General features: G+C 46.1%; 1 protein-coding gene across 1 annotated transcript in view; it reads right to left on the bottom strand.

Moving 5' to 3' along the window:
- The window catches only part of Abhd2 (abhydrolase domain containing 2, acylglycerol lipase), a 59,770-nt gene that overhangs the window by 33,588 nt on the left and 9,364 nt on the right, over positions 1-16,818 (bottom strand). The window lies entirely within an intron of this gene.

Raw genomic sequence — 16,818 nt, 5'->3', positions numbered from 1 at the left:
TGAGTGAGTACTTTGCCACTGAGCTGAACATTTTTACCGCCTCATATCCATGCCACCATTTGCTCCTCTTCTACATCCATTAATGCCGCCTATACCAGATTAGCTTTAGAAACAACCACTGTTTCAAATGTAAAGCATCAAGTAATTCAACCTGGGTTATTGCTATAACAGAGGGGAAAGAAAGCAAATGATATCTTTTGAATGCATCCCATGTGACAAGGTTGGCCTCATTATTCCCAAATGGGCCAACGTATACAAAGTCCTCGCCTGGCACCCAGGCTCAGTAAATACTCACTTCTGCCACAGCTGCTGTGGCTACTCCATTATTTTAACCTTTTTGTTCATTCATACCTATCATTTCCCTCAGAACCAGATGGTTCTAGACGCTCTTTTTCTCTTTTTGTTTGTTTGTTTGTTTGTGTTTGGTATGAGTACTGTTATATACACACGAAGTTAAGGGAATGAAGCTCCGTTTTAAGTGAGTCCCCAAACAAGCCACTTCTTTGGGGCTGAGAGAGAAGGGTGTTTAAGTGACTGGACATGGGGTCACTTGCCAGCAGGTGCAAATATCCCTGCAGAAACGACTGCATTTGGGAAGGACAGGAAGGCACTTACAAGGGCTGAGTGGTTAGAATAGCCACAAAAAGCAGCCTTATCAACCTGTCAGTTGGACAACTGAATACTAAGGCTCAGCCACTTAAGTTACAAAAGCCCTCAGACTGCCACTGTGTTGTGCGGAGGGAGAAGGGTGCGCCAGGAAACTAAACTCCTGAGGAAAATTAGAAAACAGTTTCCTTACAATATGAATAAAAAAATTAAATATACTGAGGTTGAAAATACCAGAACTGGAGGCAGGTGGATCTCTGAGCTCAAGGCCAGCTTGGTCTACAGATTGAGTTCTGGATAGCCAGGGCTACACAGAGAAACCCTGTCTCTAAAACCAAACCAACCAAAACAAACAAAGCCAGAACATGTACACTTTCATATGCTACTTTTTAATTTTGTTTAGAACATGATTTAATCTTAGGAAATATGGCAAACAAACAAACAAACAACAACCAAATCACTTTATGGCTCTTTGCAGATATTGTATATCATGATGACATACACATCTTCCATCCCATGATACCTGGTCACCTCTGAATCTTGGCAATAGCCTTCCCGTGGCCTCCCAGCCTCTAGCTTTGGTCTCCCAACCACTTCACTGTCCAATTGTCCACCTTGCCAATGGAAAGACTCTCAACCCACAAACCTTACTGCAGCCCTCCAATGCCGAGGACCTCAGCTTCGCCTAGGGCTTGTTACACCCCGTGCTTCCCTAACTCTCTCCTAACTCTCTCCGTAGGCTCCAGTACTAAACCAGTGGCTCATTTCACCTCAGACAGACACTCCTGGGGAACAGTGTCTCTATTCCAGATGCCTAGCTTGTCACCCTAGTCCCTTCCTGGCCAAATGGGCCTTGTCTTTAGGACTCGCTTCCCAATCAGGTTGGTTGTTGGGACAATTTTCTCCCCCCTAGGTACTGCTCTGTCCCAGCACCTTGGTGACTCCATTTCTGAGGAAATTCCTTCCAGGCACACCTCCTACCACATGTACTTTAGAGTCTATGTCCAGGGACCCACACTAAGCAAGAGGGAATTTGCTTTTTGACAGAAAACATGCCTAGCCCACTTAGCAAATCTTAGGTTTAAAAAGTATCTTTAAAAGATAGTATGTATCATGATAATGTGACTCTAGCTCTCATCTGACTGGCATTTGGTGACATTCTTAGACTCAGTAGAATGAAAAGTATGCATGTGTGTGGTGGGGGTGGGAGTTGGGGAGCAACTGCCTTAGAATCACAGCGTGGGGTCAACTGTGCACAGCCGAAGTCTCACAATCTTTAATCGTATGACAATACCACCTGCTGATCAAACACCATTTTTAATTAACTTCACAATAACACACAGCAGGACTTACAAAGCTGTGATTTTTGAAGTGGGTTCAATGTGGTGGGTTTCTAAGTGCATTTAAAAAAATATTCATATAACTTATCCAAAAATTACAGGCAAAAAAAAATCAAAACAGCATTCAGAATGGTTCAGGCCAGGGAAGAAATACGGAGCCCAAGGATAAATTATGGTGGTGTTTTTCTAAGCAGCACACAAAAACACTGGAGAGCCACTGCTGACGTGGTCTGTGGAAGGACATGCTCATTCTAACTACCTATGTGACAGACAGTTTGTCTGAAAATATAGAAGCCATGGACCCACTTGCTCCTGTGTCCAAAGGTTACTCTCGGATCAAAGCCAGTCTGGGATGGGAAGACAAAGTGTAGTGGAAGAACTACTCCTGTCCCTTAAGAGACCTGGCAGGTTTTGTGCTCATCCCCTGAGAAGGCTGACCGACCCTGCCCAGCAGGGGAGAAGGGCAAGGAGAGCCTGGGAGGATGGGTGCAGTTTCAGCTCTATCAATATGCCAAACTGCCTTCCAAAGAGGATGGATCAATTTATATCCACAGCAATTATACACAAAAACACTTGTTTGACTTCTTTACCCTCATCAATAATTGGCACTAAATTTTTACTTTCTGGCCACTTTAATGGGCACCTCATTTCAACATGTCTAAGGCTGACCCAATTTATGCTTTTAAAAAATGTCTCTGGGCTGGCAAGTTGGCTTGGAGGGTAAAGGCATTTGTTGCCAAACCTGATGATCTCAGTTCAGTCTCCAGGATGGCTACTCCCTGTGTCTTCTGACCTTTACACTAAGGCATGACACACATACCCACGCTCCCAAATAAATAAAGAAGCGTAAAAGAGTTTCTCCTTTCAATTTGTATTTTCCAGCCTGGCAAGGTCGTGCATGTCTGTAATCCCAAAACCAGGGGAGGCAGAGCCAGGCGGCTCTCTGCGAGTTGGAGGCCAGCCTGGTCTACAGAGTGTGTTCCAGGACAGCCAGGGCTACACAGAGAAATCCTGTCGCAAACAAAAACCCAAAAAACAAAAACCCCAAATCAAATCAATTTGTATTTCCTGACTCACATTTTTTACTATTTCCAATTATTTTGCTTCTGTGAACTCTGTTTATGTTGTTTATTTTCTATTACATTTTTACTCTTCTCCCTGTTAATTTATATATTTTGTTAGCTCTGTATTATTAAACATCATCATTTGTATGTTAGAATTCTTTCCTTATCATGCTGTATATTTTAAGTTCACGGTTTTCTCAATATGTTGTCCAGGCTGGCCTTGACTTGGCAATCCTCCTGCCTCAGCCCTTGAGTGCTAGGACTATAGGTGTGCATCATGATGATCAAGACAGATTAATTTGATTTTTACATATTCTTTTTATATTCTGTGGTTAATTTTGGTAGATCTTAAAAATTAAAGCTTTATATTTTGGCTTCTCCTTCCTTCTAGCCTGGTTTTGTTTTTAAGACAGTGTCTTGTATAGCCTTGAACTTGCTTTGTTGTTGAGAGTGGCCTTGAACTCTTAGATCCTCCTGCTTCTGGAATTACAGGTTATACCACCACGCCTGACTTTGTGTGGTATTTTAGAAGAGTGATTCCATTACCACTTATAACATACATATTTCCTCTTGCTCCTCTAGTTTTTTTTTTTTTTTAAGAAACATATTTCCCTCGAATGTACTTATGTCTCTAAGTGATGTGAAGATACAATTCATCTCTTCCTAACGGATGAGGCCACTGCTCTTGCACAATAATAAATGTGCAAAATAAATGGTCTACCCATCCAGACTGATTTCTACTATTACCTGTAATATATGTCAAGTTCCCACTTACATATGTTTCTCTATTTTCTGTTTGGGTTCAGTCATCTATTTGTCTATTCATTTGCCAGCACGGCTGTTTTAATCAATACAGCTTATGGGACATTTTAAGAGATGAAAGTTCAGGTTGCCTTCAGTATTCTTCTGCAAAATTTCCTTGGCAGGCTATTTCATTTTCCAGGTAAATTGCATGATCGGCTTGTTGAGTTCCCAGGAAACTTTGAGAAGATTTGATTGAAAACGTATAAAACATGTATAAAACATCTTTGCACTGACTTGTCCCATCTGAAAACATGGTGCACCCCGGCCCACATGTCCCACAGTAAAGCCTTTCGGCTTTCTTTATGGTTTATGCCGTTTGATTACACTGCTTTGTATGGGGCCATGCATGTTGCTGAAAGCTGTTCTCAAGAGCTGGAGCATATGGTCGTGTTTAATCTCTAACAAAGCGGGAATAATGTCTCCTCCTTTCCTAATCTGCTTGCTGCTCTGTCCACTGAGGCCTGTGGCTAAGAAAGGCTCGTCACTAAGAAACAAGCTAGACCAGCCTGTCCTTATCAGATCAACATCTGGCTTTCCGAACAAAACTGCCCAATGGGAAAGATTGGAAGGGAAAATTCTGAGCTCTCCCTCCAGCCCACATAACCCCAGGCACACACACTGACACACACACACACACACACACACACACCCACACACACACCCCTAAATAAAACCTGCTCAGTCTGTGTAAAGTTACTTGTGTACGTGTTTTCAGAGCTGACCACTGGTTGTACAACCAACTGGTGTGCTGTTCCCTAGGGAGGGCTATTTCTCTCTAAGCACTCCTTGGTGTCCTATAGTTCTTTGTGCAGTGTTGGGGCCTTGTGAAGACAGTATTTTTCTCAAGAAAAACTCTTAGCTGGGTGCAAAGCAAGTGTCTTTGGTCTCAGTCATTTGGGTGCTGTGGCAAAGGCATCAACAGATGCTGGAGTTTGAGGGCAGCCCGAGGAACGTAGCAAGACCCTCTCTATTTGACTTTATTTCTATTCTGTGATTATGGGTGTTCGTCTGTGCACCATGTGCGCGTGTGTGTCTGATGCCTGCAGAGACTGGAAGAGGCATTGGGTCCTCTGGACCTAGAAGCTTGTGAGCTGCCAGGTGGGTGCCAGGAACGGAACCTGGGTCCTCTGGAAGAGCAGGCAGGTCTCTTAACCACTGAGCCGCCTCTCCAGCCACGTGAGGCTCCACTGAGGATCTGCTTTCTCTTCACAGACGAGGGAAGAGTAAAAATCATTATTTCTCAAAGAGGAACAGAAGAAAAGACCATGCTCTAGTCACCTGCAAGAACAAGACCCATGCCAAGGAAAAGCCACCAGAATTTTATAACAGCAAAGAAATGATGTCACCAGACCAAAACTCGGGGTCTTTCCCTTAGAGACTTAAGACACATTAAGGATTTGCCTCAACAAAGAAAGGCCCTTAGCAAAGGAAGCCAGAGATTTTGAGATTCTATTGATGGCTCTGTAATCCTGAATTTATTTGCCTTTCTCTTTGAACAGAGAACATGTTAAGTAAAACTGTTTGTTTTTCTGTAGCCCTTCACAGGTTTTCAAAGTCCTTTTTGTACGTGATCTCACTGGACTCTGATGTCAGCTCTGTGAGAGGGACTGCCTGCTTTTCCACGGGGCCCCTGAGGCCAACGAGTTAAAAGCTTGGACAGCCGGACTGTGCAAGGGTCAAACTCAAGAGTTCAGCTGAGGCCCTGACACTGTGCGGCGCTTATGCGCACGGTAGCTAGGTATGAGGGAGGAAAAGGGATACTTCCTCTCCAAGATCCCACTAATCATCCTGTAAGAACAGTGGCAGTTAAACACCAGTGTAAATGAGGCCTGCCATAGTGAGTGCGGCCATCAGCCTCTAGCTTAAACCCACTATCAAGGTGGTGTGTGAGGCTGAGGTATAATTCAGAGGCTTTCCCTATCATGCAGAAGGCTCCGGGTTTACTCCCCAGCACTGCAGCAAGAGCGACAACCTCCCCCGCCCCTGACACACACACAAAGAACAACCGACCACCAACAGAAACCCCAACAAACAAGCAAACTAGCACGTGCATCTCCCACTGTGGACTTTGTAAGGCTATCTCCTCCTTGACACAGACAATCCTAGCGGGTAGTTACTCCCCACAGACATCAGCTTACTGAGGGAAGAGAGCCAGGGCTGGCAATGATGTGGAGAAAGGACATACTCAGCTCAGGAGCTGGGTCTCTGGCAGGTACAAGGCAACAGCCTCCCTACCAGGACCCAATCCAGTTTAAGACTCCCTCCCACTTTAACTGTGGCTTTCTTCTGCCCAGCATTTCTTCTGAACAGCATTCTTCTGTTCAGCATTTGAGGAGGGACCACAGTTCAACTACAGCTTGGGGATTAAATTAAAAGGTGGGCCGATCAACCATAACCCAGTAACATCCCAAGGAAAGGCCACTGTCTTCTGACAGGGTCTTGATCCTCCTGCCTCAGCCTCCCTAGTGCTGGGGTACATGCTACCATACCCAGACTCACTCTCTCTCTCCAAGTGAAGCCCCAGACAGTTTCCCGGTGCCGGACAGATGGCTCTATCTGTGGCTAAGCACAGATGGCTTTGTGGCTTCAGGTTGGGATCATGTTGTGCAACAAATGAAACAAATGAAAACAGAAACACGTCTTTAAACTGAAGGGAGCAACAAGATGTTCTCCCTGTGGGGGAGGTGCGGGCCTGGCACGGCCGGAGGGGACTTCTGCAATGTGGGCTCATACTCCTTTAACTGGAAAAGAAGCCAGCAGAAGGGCCAGCAGACAAGAAGCTGTGTGTGTTCTTACTCTTCTGGTGTGGTGGTGTCTGGGATGCAACCTCAGGCGTGCCAGAGAAGTGCTCTAGCACAGAGCGATAGCCTCAGCCTTCAATCTGCTTACATTCAGTGTACGTGAAACGCACCCCTCGCTGTGTACTAGAAAGCACGTCAAGAAATAGCTAAATGTTGTGATGTTAATCAAAAGTAAGAAATTCACCTTTAATTTACCCCCTGCTGGAACTCAAAGGCCTTAGGTACAGAGAGGACTGAATGTCTGCAGCTCTCTGCCCAGGCTCTCACAGCTGCCTCTGGAATTCATCTAGAATCCGCCCTTGAGCTTGATTTGAAAGGTCAGCGTGCAAAATGGATGGCCATCTTCTTCAGAATTGGGACTGTCCAATGCCAGCACTGCAGCTCTTCTGGCAGGTCCTGAGGGGAAGCATTTGTAGCCACAGTGCCTCCCAGGAAGTCTCCAGAGACCACAGGCCCTGACTTTGTTCAGTTTCACAAACACATCTCTGTCGCTCTGTCCTCTGGCCCACAGGCTCCCCTCTCCTACAGAACTCAAGTCCAGGAGACGTTTCAGTGACTCAAAAAGCAGAGGAAATCATGAAAGAGCTCTCTATGGTGTCTACTGTTTTCTTCTTGCGTGTTTAAGATGTATTTATTTCTACTTTCTGTGTATGCTTGGCCTACATGTATGTCAGGGTACCATGTATGCCTAGTTTCCTCAGAGGGTGCTGGCTCCCCTAGAGCTGGAGTAGATGAGGGGACCCTAACCAGGTCCTCAGCAAGAGCAGCAAATACTCTTAACCACTGAGCCATCTCACCAGCCCCCATGGCTTTTTCAGTCCTCTCCTGGCAACCTCACTCTGCAGGGATGCTGGTGTCCCTCCTGGGTGGGAGCCGGGATACTAATCAGAGTTCCAGTCCGGGGTTGGTTGGGACTGTTATGATAGGCAAGCTCTAATGTCCACTTGGTTTCTAGGGAGAATGTTTGTCTCAGCAGGCTTCCACTCAGCTCTGTGTACACGGAAACCAACTTGTCCATCTCTGGGAAAAATATTTGTCCCCGGAGGAGGTAAATATTGTGACCAAAGGTCAGTGACACGTGGAATCCCAATTTAGGAGTGCACTGTCAGCAACTGGGACAAAGCCAAAGACAGTATCAGGATTACGATGGATTAGCCCAAGAAAACTCACAAATGTGGGTGTGACAAAGCATGCAGCGGAAAGCAAGGCACGGTGCCTGCCCTTTCAGGTCCTGAGCTGAAGTTCAGCACATAAGGAGTGCTGGGGATGGGGGCACTAGCGTCTTAGAGGCAGAAGGCAAAGGCACAGTGGCATGCAGCCACAGTAAGGAGTTATCCATTCAAGATGGAGTTTGGAGTTCTGTGGAGTAGGAACATGCCTGCATTCTGTCAGGGCCTGGGCAAATCATGCTTTGCGTTTACCCTTCCCACCAGTTATGAACAACGGTATGTCCTGGTTTTACAGCTCGGGGAGGGGGCACACAAATGTGACTCAAGCCATGGCTTTTCTTGTTAGTTTACACTTAAGGCTCACTAACCCCCAACTAGAAGTTAAATTAGCAACAAAGCATTAATCAACTGTCAGAATGCGTTTTGAAATCATGTGTCTCCAAACTGATAATTGAGTTTGCTGGGACCTCTCTACGGTGCTTTTCCCATGCAGTCAACAGAAAGCCATTTTTTGGTCTTATGTTTTCTACAACTGTCTTCTGAATGGCAGTGTAGTTTCCCCCCTGCAGAAATACAAGGGCCTTGTAATTATTTTAATATTTGTATTTGATGATTTCTAAAATGAGGCCAGAATGATAACAAAATCATACTGGGTCTCTCTCCAAAGATAATGAGACCCCAGAAAGTAATAAAGAGAAAGACAGGCACTTCCAGAAATGTGGCAGGTCTCTGATTTGGGGAAGCATTTTTTTCTTGTTTTAATGGGTAAAAATAAAGCACCAAGCTAATAATCAGTGCTGGCCCAGCCAGGGACGCCGAGGAGCAATGCTTTGTTGAGGTGGCAAAGTTGAATTTGTCTGTCTGTACACACACACATAGACACAAGGTTCTGACAGACCAGAGCCTCTTCTCCCCAGATCCCCAGATGTGAAGCCCAGGACACTGGCTGAACCTGAGCCCAGGCTCCCTCTCCGTGTTCCTCTCCTCTAGCCTGACCAGGAGGTCAATATTAGGTCTTTAGAGCCACCACCCCAGGGGCCTCAACCTGGGACACAAGCCCAGAAGCTCTTCCTTTTCAGGAGGCCCTGTGGGCACAGCTCCATAGTCCTCCAGGGAGGCAGAGCTGATGGAGGAAGCTCTCATCCATCCTGAGCTTTGGAACAAATGCCTCGGCCGTTTGTCTCCAAGCAGCTTCCCAGATACCCATTCCCAGGATCAGCGCGTGTGGTCTCCACATAGCATGGCTCCAGCAGAGACAGATGCTTCGCAGCTGCGGCTCATTATACCCTCCCCGTCCTAGCTAAATGTTCTATTCCAGATTTGCTGGATTCAGCACAGGAAAATTCCAACCCTGAACCGATTCTGCTTCTGCCTGAAAAGAGGAGGAGCTGGAGTGGGCAAGATGGAAACCATCTTCTGTCCCTGAGACTGGCTTCTAAGCTCAGGGTAGAGGGGGCTGCTGGGCAGAGTGGGCACATCTGTGGATCCCATGTGTGCCATGGGCAGGAAGGTTGAGGAGAAGAGGCCTGTGAATGACAATTAAACCACTTAAAATGAAACCATCCATACTTTTCTGCACTAAGATCAAAGAAAAAAACAAAAAAAACAAAAAAACAAAAAACAAAAAAACTTCCAAACCCTTGGAATTGTATTCACATATTAAATGCATTTGATCTTACAAGATGCAATTCCCAGTTGGCTACAGAGCACCAGTCCCCGCTCTTGGATGTGTCTCTCTGGGTTTTGACTATATGCTCTAAGGATGGTGGCAGGGGAGTTGTCACTATTAGGCTCCAGGGTTCAACTGGACAAAAGGCATCCTCCAAGTAAACAGGCCCATAAACAGGCCCATAGACAACAGGCCTAACCTTGGGTAGGGCCTTGCCAACCCAGGAACAAGGCTGCCCAAGTGCCAAGCACAGGCCTCCAGATTCAGCGCGCTCAGACTTTCACATGAAAAACATTATCACCGTGGCAAACCTTTTCACTGAGAAATTACAGATTAAAACCAAAACAGAACGTTAACCTGCCGATACTGGCCGAACAGGGCACGGGTAGACACAGGGAACAGCTCTGCTGTGTCCTCATGTCTCCAGTGACTTCCCTCCTGTCTGGAGGACATACACAAAGTACCGCGGTCCAGTCTCTGTCCAATCCAGTATTGCCTTTGGCTGTTTCCCAGCTCAGTGCCACCTCCGTGCCAGGCTTTGGAGGGGGGGGGGAAGGTCAGAAGCAGAAAGTCCCATCCCCTCTGCCAGTATCCTTGTAGGGGCAACTGGTTCATCTCCATATGAAACTTCTGGGTTATCTACTCAGACTGCTCTTTTACCACCATTTCAGTTAAAAGATGATCTTGAGATGGGGCTGGAGAGATGTCTTGGCAGCTAAGAGCACCGGTTGCTCTTCTGGATGACCCAGGTTTGATTCCCAGCACCCACACGGTGGCTCCCAATTGAATGTAGCTCCAGTGCCGGTGATTTGGTGTCTCCTCCTGGCATCTTTGGGTATTGCACACACATGGTGCACAGACACACATGCAGGCAAAATACCCATACACGTCAAATAGAAATGAAGGGAAAAAATTAAAAAGATAACTGCAAAAATTAAATGTTGACAGTTGACACCACCATTTGATACATGTTGCCTTCTTTCAGTGTTTAAGGAAAAAAAACCTCAAAGAATGATAAGTTATTGTAAGAACAAAAGGCATGTTCTTACGATATTTAATAAAAATTATGCTTCTTTTGTCAGTAATTATATAGATTTTTAGGAAGCCACATTCAGAACCTGACTCTATTATTGTTCTCCGAGAATTTACATCATGAAATGGAGATTAAGAAGGCAGATTCCTAATGCTCTTCAGGGCTCAAGGGGCTTGGGCAAATGGGTCTATACTGGAAACTTTTGCATCACATGCTTGTTGTTTATCCCTAAATTATCTGTAAACTTAACAGATGCACAATCAAAACAATAGGACTTTTGTATTTGGGAAAAAAAAAATTACATGCTCATATGGGAAAATGACCTATCAAGCAGCTAATGTAATTAAGAAAAAGAAGTGGAAATGAAAGGTCATTCTTGCACCCCCCCCCCCACTATAAAACATGCTGTTTAGGTACAGGCAGGGGACGATGCATGCTCAAGAATCACCGAATGCCCCTAAATACTGGAACTCTAATGAGAGAAAGACAATCCTGAATAACTGAGGTAAAGATGGATTGTTCAGTACATGCTGCTAGGTGAGGACAGCCATCTAGAAAAAAAGAAAATTGGGGCTGGACCTCACATTAAGATAAATTTCAGAAGGATCAAGCCTTTTAAAATAAAAATAAAACTACGCATGTGCTAGAAGAAATTCAGATTTTTTTTTTAAATAATCTGCAGCAAAGGATTTCTTTCTTAGAAAGGATTACCTTTCTAAGGAAAACAGAAATTCCACAAGGCACAAAAGAAGCTATTGAAAAATTTGACTATGCATATATTACAAAATTCTGCACAGCAAACACCACACATAAAGTTGAAAGGCCAAAGGCAAACCAGGAACAAATATTTGCAATTCCTACCACACAGGCCTAATTTCCCTGGTCTATCTGGAGCTCTCTCAAATGATCAGAACAGGCCAGTGACCATTAGGGCAATGGCCAGAGGCTAGCAGCAGGAAAGGACACAAAAAGCTCTTAACTGCATTTCAAAAAAACGCCCTTTTCAAAGAAATACAAATGAAAACCACACAGAGAGAATATGTCTCAGCTGCCCTCTTGGCAAATGTCCACAAGGATCTTGGGACCTGACTGCTGTGGGTTTGGGGCATAACCAGTCCTCTCACACAGTACTGGTGGGAAAGGCTTGAAGGCAGTCACTGGCAAATTTTTCTACAGTAGTCCCCTTGACCCAACAACTCCATTCTTAGGAGTTTATCTGACACTGGGTTAAATGCAGCATGATTCACTGCAGTGCTGGGAAAGAAGAAAAAGAAAAAGACAAAATGTGCAAGTAGAAGATGACTGAACGGTTTAAGGACTGCTCAGCAGCTAACACATCAATGGAGAAAATGCCTCTAACACCAGGAAGAGAGGAGGAAGAGAGCTGGGGGGGGGTGCATGTCTGCGATCTCAGCGCTTGGGAGGCTGAGGCAGGACCATGGCAAATTGCAGGCCAGTGTGGGCTGAATATGGGACTCTTTTTTTTTTTTTTTGTCTTGTTGTTAAAGATAAAAAGATCAATACAAAAGCCTATGGAAGCAAGACACATGCTGTGGAGACTGGGAAAACAGTTACTTCATTCATTGCTGGGGGGGCGCAGGGTGAGCTGCAAGCAGAGACCCAGAAGGAAGGAGAAGATGCAGCTGAAGCTTTTGGTGTGGCTGAAAGAGGGCACTGCTGAGGATGACTGAAGGTCAGCCCTCTCCCAAAGCACAGAAAAACATGGCCTCCAACGGCTAACAACCTGTCCTGTGAGAAGTTCCCGAGGCGAGGCACCGGGCCCTCTGTCTGCAGGGCGAGCAAGTACCACAAACCCAGACAGATAACCATGTTCTAAATGCTAGAATCTAGAGAACTGTGTTAAAGCAGAGTCTAAGTCTCTTCACGCATGAGGGGCTGGCTGTGAGGTAAGCCCTGGGTTAATCCCTCCCTACAGCCTCCTGACTCACTCGTTCTTCAGGAACCCATGTTATCTGAATGTTAGGTTTCTTGGATGGATGCTCACTTTTTCTCTTCCGTTCCCCATTCTGTTTCTTTGTCTTTTTATTCTTTCTGTAAGAGATGTGAGTTCTTGCTTTCTGCTGCTGTCTACCTACCACAGCTCTCACATTCAATTTTTTCCTCATGCTTCCTTGAAAGATGGGGTACTAAGACACTGACAAGTTCTGTCTGTCTTGGTTCCTGCTAGCTGATGAGATGGTTCTTAAAAACATCACCTCTCGGCCTTGTCTCGTGGGGTGCTCAGTCCCCCCTCCCCCAAAGGGAATCCTCCCATCTCTCTAGAACCTGCTTTGTGTCTGGGGGCCTTTTGGATTCAGACATCAGACCTGGGCCCCACTCCACCCTCAAGCTGCTAGCAGGGCAGAGCAGGACAGTCACATCCTGTGTGAGAAGGGTGAAGTCCGTGGACTTCCTTCCTCCCCTTGTGTTTGCATGCTCACTGGGTACTATGCCGTTTGCCATTTGACCTGGGTGACAACAATGCACCTAGGACAATCTCTACCTGACAGTAACTGTGGCTACCAGAGTCTTACATGTGCAGGCACCCTAGCAATCACTTCACACACTTTCTCTCCTCTTATTGAGCCTATGACATAACTACAGTTTTTCTGCTTCACAAATAAGGAAATAGAGACTTTGTAAGGTAATCACCCTGCCACTAGAGCCAGTGGGCCTCACAGGAACCTCTGTCCTCACAATTTGCAGACTTCCTCCTTTCTGGAGGCCTCTGAACTACACAGTCTTGGGGGAAAGCCTTCACCCAGCTTAGCTTAGTTTTCTACTCCTCCCTTTTCCTTCCCCAAGTTTGAATTCTCACGAGCATCTCCAGTTTCTTTTTTGATCTTACTATCAAAGCGCATCCTTGACATTCCTGAGTCATTCTGGCCAAGATCACGGCCTTCACTCAGGCTGCATCCTCCCTGGCTCTTTGTGGGATTTGGCATCATCTCCAAAGCCTTCCACTCTGGCTGTCACGATATCCCAGGCTCTCCTCCCACCTGTCTCATTGCCTGCCTGTGGCTTATAACTGCCTCCTTCCTCTTCCCTACCCGAGCCATCAATCCAAAGCATTTCTTTGGCCTTACCTGGAGCTGATCTGGAATCCTGGAATTTACCTGTCTGACCCTTAGCTCTGTCACACTTACAGCTGCTCCTGTGTAATCCCCACAGACAAGCCTCCAAACAAACAGCTTTCCCTGAGAGCGTAGCTTCCCTGTCTGCCCTCTCCATTTCTCAACAGCTCTGTGGTCTTGACACTATGGCCTTTTCCCTCCAGTGCCCAGGCCACTCCATAGCCCAGGAAGATACTCTTCCTTCTACCTTGAAGGCCCATGTTCCCTTCCCTTTCCCACTACTGTGAGGTATGAGTCCAACGTCCTTTCTGGGAAAGTGACGCTCCATGTGATCTGACCTCCTTTTCTTCCCCTAAAGATGTGGGACTTGTGGGTATAATCAGGCAGCTGTTGTCACCAGACCATGCAAAGGACCTGGCTAGGAGCTGGCCAGGAAGCAACGTCGGAGATCGGAGTACTGGGTTCAGAAACTCATTAACAAACAAAACCAAAGGGCACAATGGACAAAGGGCAGACTATGTGGCAGGTACAAATGCTAAATAAATAGTGTGAAGTTCATCTATGGGAGTTACAGGAATGGTCAAAGCAGTCACCTTGCTTAACCTGGATGCTGGTTGGAGGCACAGGACAAATTGGATAGGTGAAACGCACTGTTGGAAGACAAAAAGCCAGTTTCCTGCAAGAGTGCTGCTTACACTGCCTTGTGTCCTCACTCACCTCAGTGCCCCATCTATCTGAAGCCAAGAGTCCTGCAGGCCACACAGGGCCCTTCACCAAGGAGCCACGGCACCAACGTCACTCCTTCCCCCTTCAATCTTTCATCCCCGGCCTGAGATTACTCATTCTGATAGTTCATGTTCCTTCAAGAATGTACAAACGCCAGCATGAATTAATTCTGTGCGAAAGAACAGCTGTGTGGAACACAGACCTTGAAAACAATTTTTGTTCTCAAGTCTCTGAAGAACAGTTTGGTGGCTCAATCCCAGAGCTGGGACAGGAGGACTACCCCAAGTTCAAGGCCAGTTTATGCTGCATAGTGAGTTCCAGGGCAATCTGGGCTCCGTAGTGAAACCTTGTTTCAAAAGGAAGAAAAAGAATTCAGTTGGAGAGGAAAAAGATACATGCAGAGTTACTGTTATATTCCTGCCCTTAGGGAAGAGTCAGAGATAAGACCAATGAAAGGGTGAGGAGAGAGCAGTCTACTGTCTTTACAGGTGGTGGTGGGGGGGTGCAGGGGTCTCTGATGAGAGGAGAGAGAGTCCAATATAGAAAAGGTGGGGGGTGGAGTAGAAAAAAGGGGTGCGGGGGTCTCTGAGGAAAGGAGAGAGAAGCTCCCAGGGGATACAGGGGCTTCTGAAGGACTGGGAAGGTAGAGATGAGGAGTATCTTGAGTGTATGATGCACAAGGAGGTGAGTGTGGGTGGACAGAACAGACCATAAGAGTAGATTACCAGATACTACTGATCATAAATATGCTTATCTATTTATTCATAGGACTAAATATCTTTCTTTAAAGCCGAGGAAGGAAAAGTCCACACTGTTATGGCCTGATAATTTCAAACTGAAAAAATAAAGACTTGGGGCTGACAAATGGTTTGGGAATAAAAGGTGCTTGCTGCCAAGTCTTACAGCCTGGGTTCAATCCCTGGAACCCACATGGTAGAATAAGAGACCTGAGTCCTGCAGGTTGCCTTCTGACTTCTACAAGCATGCCATGGCAAGCTGGGTGCAGCGGCACACGCCTGTAATCCCAGGGGAGGCAGAGATAGGCGGGTCTCTGTGAGTTCAAGGCCAGCCTGGTCTACAAAGAGAGTCCAGGACAGCCAAGGCTACGCAGAGAAACCCTGTCCTCGAAAAAACAAAACAAACAAACGAACAAACAAACCAGAGTGCTATGGCATGTGTGTACTTACATACGTACATACACACACACACATACACAATGGACATACAAACAAAAGACTTAATAGGAGTCTTTTATTGTATATAGTGTGAAATCACTGAGCCAGTTTGTGTGATTCAACTGAACACACCAGATCAGGGGCTTGCGGGAAGGACATTTTTGTGTTGCTTGTCACAAGGAAGTCAAGGTGATTATGGCACCTCTTCCTTCCTGGGAGGCCATAGATGGTTCTCCATGAGCCACGGATCTTGGGAAAGGTTCCCCAAATGTTACAGACTTTCAGAATGTGTGGCCCCAGGAGTTAAGCAGCAAGCAGCCTCATCGGATGTCATGTGCACAGTAAGCCAGAGCCCTGGATGGAGACTGAGGGTGTTTCACAAGTGATCTCTTCCACCTCTGTGACTCATTGTGACACAGCCGGCTGCCACCTCAGGTAGTTGAAGAGCTCTAAGGAGGCTCAGTGGCAAACAACAACAACAATAAAACTTCTTAATCTAGCAGTGACCGGTGGCTCAGTATACCTCATCCAAACCTGAGTTTGTACAGGGACAGAGTTCCCTGCAAACTGGGGAGAATACATCGCTGAGTAGTTACCCCACCACCCTTAGATTCTGATCCCAAAGCCACGGCAACCCCAAGGCTCTGCGAACAGGAAAGCTGTTTCCACTGCTGGAGATACCAGACTCCAGAGCCGGGCACCTCATTCACTGTGGCTTCAGACAAAGTACAAATGCTGAGAGAGAGCATGCTCAGTCTCGTCATCGCTAATGACATGCTGGCAGGAAATCTGGAAATCATACTTATTTACCCTCTAGAAATATATTATCAAAGTTGATTTCTGTCTTAATTATACTCCCTGTCTGCGGCATGAGGTATGGTGTCTGCTCCGCTGTAACGAGGACAGCAATGCTGAGAGGCAGGCAGAGAAAAACAGACTGAGATAAAAACTGGTAATTGCTAAATTCCTGGGATCAATAAAACATGAGACGCTGATGAAAGATGGCTATATTTAGCAATTTTAGGCTTCCTGGAAAGCAGGTCTGGAGCAATCAGGCAAATGCATGCTGCAAAGTGGACATAGTCCCAGGCAAGACTTGTAAATGAAACTTAAGGAAAGCAGTGTAAGTAGAGGAAACTTAAGGATGAATGGGAATCCAGGGTGGAGGCTGGCATTTGGTCTGGGAAAGACTGGCAGAGAGGGGTAACTTAGCAACAGAACCCGCAGCAGCAGAAGGACCCCCTAGCCCATCCATATGCACTGGGTTTGACACTGAGCAAAGGCACCAAATGTAGCAGATGCTTCTTTCGGTTTTTTTTTTCTCCCTTTTGAGACAAGGTTTTGTGTAGCTGTGGCT

The sequence above is a fragment of the Meriones unguiculatus genome, chromosome 14 (genome assembly GCF_030254825.1).
Source record: "Meriones unguiculatus strain TT.TT164.6M chromosome 14, Bangor_MerUng_6.1, whole genome shotgun sequence".
NCBI lineage: Eukaryota > Metazoa > Chordata > Mammalia > Rodentia > Muridae > Meriones > Meriones unguiculatus.
This window is presented reverse-complemented; position numbering and strand designations above follow the sequence as displayed.